This window comes from Dipodomys spectabilis, unplaced genomic scaffold (assembly GCF_019054845.1).
Source record: "Dipodomys spectabilis isolate Male_0828 unplaced genomic scaffold, ASM1905484v1 ptg000323l, whole genome shotgun sequence".
Classification (NCBI taxonomy): domain Eukaryota; kingdom Metazoa; phylum Chordata; class Mammalia; order Rodentia; family Heteromyidae; genus Dipodomys; species Dipodomys spectabilis.
In genome coordinates, this window is record NW_024871000.1 from 751,934 (window position 1) to 761,855 (window position 9,922).

Below are 9,922 nucleotides of genomic sequence, written 5' to 3' on the forward strand. Positions count from 1 at the left end.
GGGAAACCATGGGACCTACGTTTCTTTGGGCCTGGCTTACTTCACTTAATATAATTTTTTCCAAGTTTTTCCATTTCCTAACAAATGGGGCAATGTCATTCTTTCTGATGGAGGCATAGAATTCCATTGTGTATATATACCACATTTTCTTGATCCATTCATCTACTGAGGGGCATCTGGGTTGGTTCCATATCTTAGCTATGGTAAATAATGCTGCAATAAACATAGTTGTGCTGGTAGCTTTAGTGTGGTCTTGTTTGTAAACATTAGGGTAAATGCCCAAAAGTGGGATTGCTGGGTCATAGGGGAGCTCTATGTGAAGTCTTTTGAAGAACCTCCATACTGCTTTCCAAAGTGGTTGAACAAGTTTACATTCCCACCAACAATGAAGTAAGGTTCCTTTCTGTCCACCTCCCCTCCAGCATCTGTTGTTGTTAGAGTTCTTGATTTTTGCCGTTCTAACTGGAGTGAGGTGATATCTCAATGTTGTTTTGATTTGCATTTCTTTTATGGCTAGGGATGTTGAACATTTCTTCATGTGTCTATTGGCCATCCTTCTTTCTTCTTCAGAGAAGCTTCTCTTTAAGTCTTTCGCCCACTTACTTATTGGGCAGTTGTTTCTTTGAGGATTTGTTGTTGGGTGGTTTAATTTTTTGAGTTCCAAGTATATTTTAGATATGAGACCCTTGTCCGTTGTATGGCTAGTAAAGATCTTCTCCCACTCCGTGGGCTTTCTATTGATCTTGCTAGCTATGTCATTTGCCCTGCAGAAGCTCTGCAACTTTATGCAATCCCATTTGTCCAACCTTTCTTTGATTTGTTGTGTTTCTGGGTCTCTATTCAGAAAATTTCGGCCTGAGCCAAGGAGACCTAGGGTTTCTCCTATTCCATCCTGTAATGTTTTCAGAGTGTCTGTTTTGAGTTCAAGGTCTTTGATCCATTTGGAGTTGATTCTGGTGCAGGGTGATATATAAGGATCTAGCTTTAGTTTTCTACATGTAGTTAACCAGTTTTGCCAGCACCAATTACTGAAGAGGCTGTCTTTCTTCCATTGTATTGTTTTAGCTCCCTTATCGAAGATTAGTTGGCTATAGGTCTGTAGGTTCATTTCTGGGTTTTCAATTCTATTCCATTGGTCCTGAGGTCTGTTCTTATGCCAATACCACGCTGTTTTGATTACTATGGCTTTAAAGTAGAGTTTGAAATTTGGTATTGATATTCCTCCAGCAGTGTTCTTTCCGTTGAGGAGCGTTTTTGCTCTTCGGGGTATTTTATTGTTCCATATGAATTTTTGGATTGCCTCTTCTATTTCCTTGAAGAATGAGGGTGGAATTTTGATAGGTATTGCGTTGAATTTGTAGATAGCCTTGGGAAGTATTGCCATTTTCACGATGTTAATCTTTCCAATCCAGGAGCATGGGAGGTTTTGCCATTTTTTAAGTTCTGTGTTGATTTCCTTTTTCAAGATTTTAAAGTTTTCATCATAGAGGTCCTTCACTTCTTTAGTTAAGTTAATTCCTAGGTATTTTATTTTTTGTGGGGCTATTACAAATGGAGTTGCTTTCCTAATTTCAGCCACACTTTTCTCATTGTTGGCATACAGAAAAGCCATTGATTTTTGGGGGTTAATTTTATAACCTGCTACTTTGCCAAAGTTTTGAATCAGCTTGAGTAATTTGGGAGTGGAGTCTATGGGATTCTTTAAATACAAGATCATGTCATCTGCAAAGAGGGAGAGTTTTATTTCTTCTTTCCCTATTTGGATCCCCTTTATGTCTGCATCTTGTCTTATTGCTGTAGCTAGGCATTCTAATACTAGATTGAAGAGAAGTGGAGAGAGTGGGCATCCTTGTCTTGTTCCTGAGTTAAGAGGAAATGGCTTTAGTTTTTCACCATTGAGTATAATGCTGGCTATAGGTTTGTCATATACAGCCTTTATTGTATTGAGGAATGTTCCATGGATTCCTAATTTTTCCAAAACCTTCATCATAAAGGGGTGTTATGTGTTCATTTTTGTGGAATATCATGAACATTTGCATTTCCTTTCTAATCTCTTCCATGACCCACTGGTGATTCAACTGTGTGTTGTTCAGCCTCCATGTGTCACAGGACTTTCTTTGGTGGCTTTCAGTGTTGAGTTTTAATTTAATTCCCTTGGATCCTGTTTCTTGGCCTTTATTATGCTCTTGTTGGTTTTCTATGTGTAGGAGATGTTTAAGTATCTTTTGTAAGTCTGGTTTGGTGGTTCTAAAAGCTTGTATCTGAATAGGCCTATCTTTTTGCATGTTTGGGAAATTCTCTGCTATGATTCTGTGAAATAAATTTCCTAAACCGTTAACTTCTGTCTCTAGGTGCTCCTTTACACCCATTACCCTCAGATTAGGCCTTCTGATGGTGCTTTCCAAATGTTGAATAGATCTATCATATTGCAAGAATAGTTATACATTCTTTCTCTATAATATCTAGGCTGTCTTCAATTCCCGAGATCTGATCTTCTGCATGGTCTAACCAACTGTCAAGATTTTCTACTTTGTTTTTTATTTCTTTTCCTTCTAATTGTTTGGCTTTGATGGCTTCAAATTCTTTGTTGCAGCTTTGTTTTAGGTCTTGTATGAACTTTACTTCCTTAATTTGGTGGTCAGTGTTTCTTCTCAAATCACTTAGTTGATTCGTTATGGTTTCCTTGGACTCCCATTACTTTTCTTGGGCTCCATTGAGCATTCCCTTTGTGGTCTCCCTGAATTCATTCAGCTGTCTGCTCATGGATTCCATGAATGCCTTTATTGATCTTGCTCTATTCTCATCCTTCTCTCGCAAATCCTGTATTACTCTTTGAACAGCTTCCTCACAATCATGCAATTCCTGTCTTTCTCTTTGACTGATCTCAGCCTTCTCATGCAATTTCTGTATTTCTCTTTGACTGTTCTTAACCTTCTCATGCGATTTCTGTATTTCTCTTTGACTGTTCTTAACCTGCTCATGCAATTCCTGTATTAATCTTTGAGTAGCTTCCTCATGCTCACAAGATTCCTGTATTAATCTTTGGTTTGCCCCCTCTCGCTCTCTATCTCGCTCACACTGAGTCTTTTGCAAGCTTTCAATCTATTCATTCACCATGTATACCAGTAATGTTTGTAGAGCTTTTTGGGAACTGTCTTCTGGATTATTCATTAATATTCTGTCACCTGATTATCATGAGTGGGAATTCATATACCCGGACTTGCCATTTTTTTTGTGTTTTCCGGCTTGTTCTGCCCATTTGGTATGAAAGTAAAACCAATTTTGTGCTAGACCACTATTTTAAGGCAAGCATCAACCGAAGTCCTGTAGTTGCACAGTCAAAATGGCTGCAGATACAATCTAGTACATCAGATACAATCTATTCATCATCAAACAACCATGGACTAATGGGGTAATAAAAGCAAAAAGGATTTGACACACCAGAAATTATTAGGTTTAGGGACAATTGTGGAGAAAAATAGGATTAGAAGGATGTGGAGAGGTAAAAGAAGAGTGAATTTGGGCTGGGAAGGTGGCTCAGTGGTAGTGCTTGCCTTGCATGCCTGGGGCCCTGGGTTCGATTCCTCAGCACCACATAAGCAAAAAGAAAAAAGCTGGAAGTGGCGCTGTGGCTCAAGTGGTAGAGTGCTAGCCTTGAGCTGAAGAGCTGAGGGACAGCGCCCAGGCCCAGAGTTCAGGTCCCACAACTGGATCCCCCCCAAAAAAAAAAATTAAAAAAAAAAAAGAAATCTGGTGGAAAAAAAAAGAGTGAATTTAACCAAGTCCTAATCTCTGAGAGGGAAATGCATTGTACAGAATGATTGGAGAGAGATTTTTTAAAAATAAAGAAAAAATGGATAAATAAAAATTTAAATCTAAGAAGTGAAACACTTAAAAATTATGTAAGTTTAAAGAAATGATATGGAGAAAAGAAAAGGATAGGTTGAGAGGAGAGGAGGGATAGAAAGGAAACATGAAAAACTAAAAAATAAAAGAAAATTAAAATTAGTTAATTGAAAATTATACTGGTATGAAGAGATAATACTGCCATTAAAGAAATTAAGCCTAAGATGTTTTGAATCGAGTTATAAATTTCAGGATTAAGTATGTACACAATGGGGGATAAGGTCTAATAATTGAACACTGGTATGTATCTGGGGATGAGCAGAACAGCAATTAAGTCAAACAAAAAAGAAAGAGAGAGAGAAAGAAATGAAAACAATAAAAAAAGGACCAAAAGGTCAAAAGAGATTAAACCCACACACACACATCAAAAATAAAAATTATGAGAAAAAATTAACATCAAACACTTTTAAAAATTGAAAAAAAGGTTAAAAAGAAGAGTTCTTTTATTTTGGGGTTTTTTTTTGGGGGGGGAATGATAAGACCCTGTATCTCTCCTGTGTCTATAACCTGTCTCTTGGTGGAGTCTCTGGTGTGCTTGTGGTGTTTAGTTTTCATTTTGCTTGACTGGTTTCTTAAGTCAGTTTTTTTTCGTGCTGGCAGAAAAATGCTCTGCTTTACCCAGGATTTTGTGATCCTCTTCCCAGGCTATTCAGTGGGCGGGAGATCTGCTTTGAATATCACCAAAGAGGGAGATGGCAGTTTCCTGCAGTGTGTAAGTGCCTTGATGAGGTAGGGTTGGGGCCTTTCAGAAAATGGTAGCTTTTCCCTGAGGGACAACTCCTGAAACACTCATGGAACCCATTCTCAGGGTTTTATTTATTTATTTTTTTTACTTAGTTTCAATTGTTTGTCTAGGCTGTTGTAGGGAGGGGCAGCCTCTGGCTCTGTTTACCATGTGAAGGACATCACTCCACAGAGGTTCCACTGACTTGGTGGGGTGACATTCCCCTGTGTGGAGCTGAGCCTGACAGGTCATGTCTACTTCCTGTGACCTACTAAATGACTCATGTTTTCTTCCAAGGCCTGAATTGGAGCTAGCTGCTCAGCCCTGGGGAGGTCAGTATCATAGATGGAGATCTCTGGTAGTGGGGGAGGGGCGGCCTTCCCTCCTCTGCTCCCTGAGAAGGAGTAAGGATGTCAGGATTCTACTCATGTAAGAGTGTTGGTTCTTGGGTCATCTCTGGTCTGTGATCTGTAGGATGAAGATATCTGCTCCTTGTCAGTTCTTGCTGGTGTTGAGTAGAATCTGCTCACCAGCCACGTCTGGGGCCCTTGTCATGGACTCTTTCTGTAGGTATGGTGGCTATAGCCACTGGCACTGTCCCTACTGCCACCTCAGCTGTGGCTACTGGCAAGTGCTCAGATCTGTCATCTTGCCTGGATTTTCCCTCTTTGACCAAACTCTCTGTACTGTGATGGCACACTTGGTGTGACTGGAACATTTAAACTGCTGTCTATGTAAGAGCTTGTTTACCCTCCAGCTTCTCCTCCTCTGTCTTCCCCCAAAACCTCATGATTTTTTTTGAGTGTTTTTTTAGTGAAAAATGTTTTTGGTGTTTATATTTTGGTTTGGCATAAAATGAGCCTACTATTGTCTTAATTTAATAAAAAAAACTTTTTGATTCTATGACAGCATAAATTTTGTGGGTAATGGTTAAGACTAGGTTGCCTTTCTGAAAAAAAAATCACCACCCATAAAAGAGGAACAAAAAGAAAATAACATATGACAGGAAACATTAATCTTAATGGACTAATAGTCTGTCAGTTTGATTTAACTTTTAATCAAAAATTAAAGTAATACTTGATAACGTTTTATTAACATATTTAAATTTCTTCATTCTTATCATTTAAGATTCACTTTATAAAGAAATTCAACAGGTGACAGTGTTTTTCCATGACTTTTCCAAATAAATGATCATTTCATCATTATAGTGTATAGCACAATATACCCAGAAAGCATTTAAGGAAAATTTTTTTCCCATTCTTTGGTTTGCTTCAGTCTGTATTTAAAGCTGCATACCACATCTTACACACTCTATTGTCTGTCTTCTCATTTGAAATATTTCAATAAGTTTTCTTTCCCTAGTTTGTCAGCCAGCAAATCTTTATAAAACAACATGCTTTCATTCATTGTGCTTTCCAAAATATATCTTACAAATGCCAAAATGAAGCACAATCTGAAACATCTGTGGATTTTTCCACCTAGAGTACAAAGTAATCACTTTCCAAACTCCTTAGAACCAGCTGTTTACTGGCATTAATTGTGCTGTCACTTCCATGCTTTAAAACAACAGCATTTGACAATGGCGTACATTTTAATTGGTTTACCACATTTGGTTTGTTTTCAGCAAGGACTGTCTTCACAGAAGATGGTAATAGATGAGGTTTGTAATTATGTATTTTGAAAGGGCTCTAAGTTGTGGATATAGAATATCCATTTCAGTGACTAAATATTTAAATTAAATCCTATAATGGATTTAATTGTGACTAAAGTGTTCTACAATCTAGATATTTTTTAAGGAAATATTGTAATTGTTTCCTTGGTGACAATGTAATTGGAAGACTTAAATTTTTCTTTTTTTTTTATAGTGAAAACGCTGTACAGAGGGGTTACAATTACATGGGCAAGATAATGAGTACATTTCTTTTTTTTTTTTCTTTTTTTTTGGGGGGGTCTGGTCTTGGGGCCTGAACTCCGGGCCTGGGCGCTGTTCCTCAGCTCTTCAGCTCAAGGCTAGCGCTCTACCACTTGAGCCACAGCACCACTTCTGGCTTTTTTCTTTTTGCTTATGTGGTGCTGACGAGTCGAACCCAGGGCCTTGAGCATGCAAGGCAAGCGCTCTACCACTGAGCCACCTTCCCAGTCCATGAGTACATTTCTTATCAAGCATTGTAGCCTCCTCCTTGGTTTCCCCTTCTCATCCCTTCCCATCCTCCCACCCTCACCCCCTCCATGCAATCCTCCTCCCTGCCCCCACCAAAGTTGTAAAGTTCGTTATTCCATATAACGACTTGTACATCTCATTGTTCCAAAGGATCCAACTGTACCCCTATTTAAACGATTTGTTTTTTTCCTTCCCTTCCACAAATTATACCAACCTCAAATACAGTGAAAGCAGGGTTATACCATGGGGGAAGGGAATACAAAGCAACAAAGAAATAATCTTATAAATGTGTAGAAACAATCACCTGAAAGAAAAATTGAATACATATATTAGGGTTCACTTCCCTAAAATCAACTTATCTGACCTTTTCTGCTTGACTCAGACATATACTAGTTATTGCAAATAAGGGAAACCATGGGACCTGAATTTTCTTTGGTACCGGCTTACTTCACTTAATATGAATTTTTTTCTATGGAAGACTTAAAATTTTCATATACTATTGCCATCTTAAATGAAGTGAATGTACCTGGGTTTGCATACAGAACTTTTGGGACAGCATTAATGTTTGAATCTTTGATGGGATTTGATTGGGAATTGTGGCAGGCTTTCATGGTATGAGAAGAAAAAGGATATGATTGGAATTTATAGCAATATCTAGTTGCTTCCACCCCTGGACAAGTCATTATCATTGGTGAAGATGTTGCCATTTGAATTTACAATGCCCCAGAAAGACCTATGTGTTAAAGAAAAATGACTTTCCATTTCCTCCCAGGCGGTGGAGAATACCTGAATAGTTCTTCTGGAGATTAAGTTCTTCAGAATAAAACCTGTGAGAACATGCACTCTCATCTTCTTTCTTCTTTTCTCTTTTAATCATTCTAGGTCAAAAACATTTCTTTTTGACATACTCCTCACCTTGACATTGTCTTGTCACAGGCCACCAAAACAATAAAACCAACTGAACATACACTGAAACCTTCAAACTTATAAATCTGAGTAAGCCTTTCTGTTTAATAAATGGACAATATCATTTATTATGGTAGGTTTTAAAGCTAACACAGAAATCTAGTCTTTCTAACAATGTAGAGTATGTAAAAAATGCTTCATTATAAAATATCTAACTCCAAGTTATATTTTGTGTTTTTGTTTCTGTAGATCTTAGGGCTTAAACTCATGGCCTGACTGGTCGTTTTGTGTTCAAGGCCAGTGCTCTACATAAAATCTGAACTGGAACTCCTTTTCTCCTGGTGTTTAATTGGAAATAAGAATCTAATGAACTTTCCTATTCTGGCTGGCCTATTCATGTTGCATACTTTATGTAATTCCAATTCTCAGCATTATATAGATGTTCCAACTACAATATAAAAAACTTAAAATATACTAAGGATATTTGTAAAGTATAAAATGAGGGAAGAATTTTCATTCTTTAGAAATCTATGCAAAATCTATGCTAAACTATTGATATTTTACTGGACCTTTCCTGCAACCAGTTTGATATAGTTTAATACTTGTCACACCAACTTTCTCTGTATTCTACTGCATATATACTTTTTCACGTATGTTTGTATATGTATACATATATGTATCTATCTATATATGTTCCAATGTGCATCATCGGACTTGAAACTGCTTTGTTTTGCTGTTCAGCAATGAACCTTGTTGGCTCATTCTGTGACAATATCTGTTCTCATTTTCATCATTCCTTTATTTACCAAATCATCAGCCTTCTAAAATCAGCTTCATTTCTTGGGTAAGGTTACCAATCAGTCCAACCAATATCCACCCAGAGGCTTTTAATAAAGCAAGTTTTAAGGAAGAATATAACATGAAGTAACAACTACAGAAATTCCACAGAGACCTGACATCTTTCACATTTCTGTCTTCCTTCTCTTCTCATACTTCAGAAAGTATTGACTAACACTATAAATATACTGCATATAAGTTAAGGATCAGTGTTTTCTTTCCAACCTGAAGCCTTCTTTTCCATGATTCTTGACATAAACTTTTTGGGAGATTTTTTGGATTGTGATGGGATTCCACCCAAAACAAAGCCATGTATATCAAGAAAGTCAATGTTTTCAACTCAGAGTAGTAAACAAAAGAGGGAGAAAATTAAGGTTAGCTATATATGTTAAGCACAAATATAGGCAATATCAAGATATCTTGAAATTGTATACTTTTACTGGATAAAGTGGCTCAAACCTGTACTATTATCTACTGAGAAAACAGAGATTAGAAAATTGCAGTTCCAGGCAAGCCCAGACCAAAAAAAAAAAAGAAGTTTCAGAAACTCTAACCATTTGATGGGTGCTATGTGTTTTGCTTGTGTTAGGAGGACCACAGTCCAAGCAGACCCAGGCATAGTGATACTTACCTCAAAAGAATCAATCAAGTTACAATCTGCAGGTATGGCAGTAGTAGAGATACCAAAGTTGTAAAGTTCCTTTCATTGTTGCAATGGGTCTACTTGTATCCCTAAACATTTTCCCCTTCCCCTCCACAAATTATGCCAACATCAAAAATGTGTGCTTATGTAAGAAATGCATGATTCTAAAATTTCATGACAATTCTTTTGAACTTACTTTTTTGTGGAATTGACTAAGAAAATCAATTACACCTTCTATATAAAAAATGTTCTGTGCTTAATCCGGCAGCCCATACACTAACATCGGAATGATACAGAGAAGATTAGCATGGCCCCTGCTCAAGGATGACTCGAAAATTAGTGAAGCAATCCATATTTTTACAACAACAAATGCTGGAGGAGATGGGGCCACAAGGGAACCCTACTGCATTCTTGGTGGGAGTGTAAAAGTCTTCAACCACTTTGGAAAGCAGTATGGAGTTTCCTCAAACGACTCCCCATAAAGCTCCCCTATGACCCAGCAATCCCACTTTTGTTCATTTACCCAAAGGATCACAAACAAGACCATACTAAAACTACCAGCACAACTATGTTTACTGCAGCATTATTTACCATAGCTAAGATATGGAACCAACCCAGATGCCCCTCAGTAGATGAATGGATCAAGAAAACCTGGTAAATATATACAATTGCATTCTCTGCCTCCATCAGAAAGAATGACATTGCCCAATTTGTTAGGAAATGGAAAGATTTGGAAAAAATTTAT

General features: G+C 37.5%; 1 non-coding gene across 1 annotated transcript; it reads left to right on the forward strand.

The window, feature by feature from the left end:
* The first annotated feature begins 9,429 nt into the window (after positions 1 to 9,429).
* On the forward strand, positions 9,430 to 9,536 carry LOC122128115. Its single transcript, XR_006151364.1, has one exon. It is a non-coding gene; the product is annotated as a U6 spliceosomal RNA (small nuclear RNA).
* Positions 9,537 to 9,922: the final 386 nt, after the last annotated feature.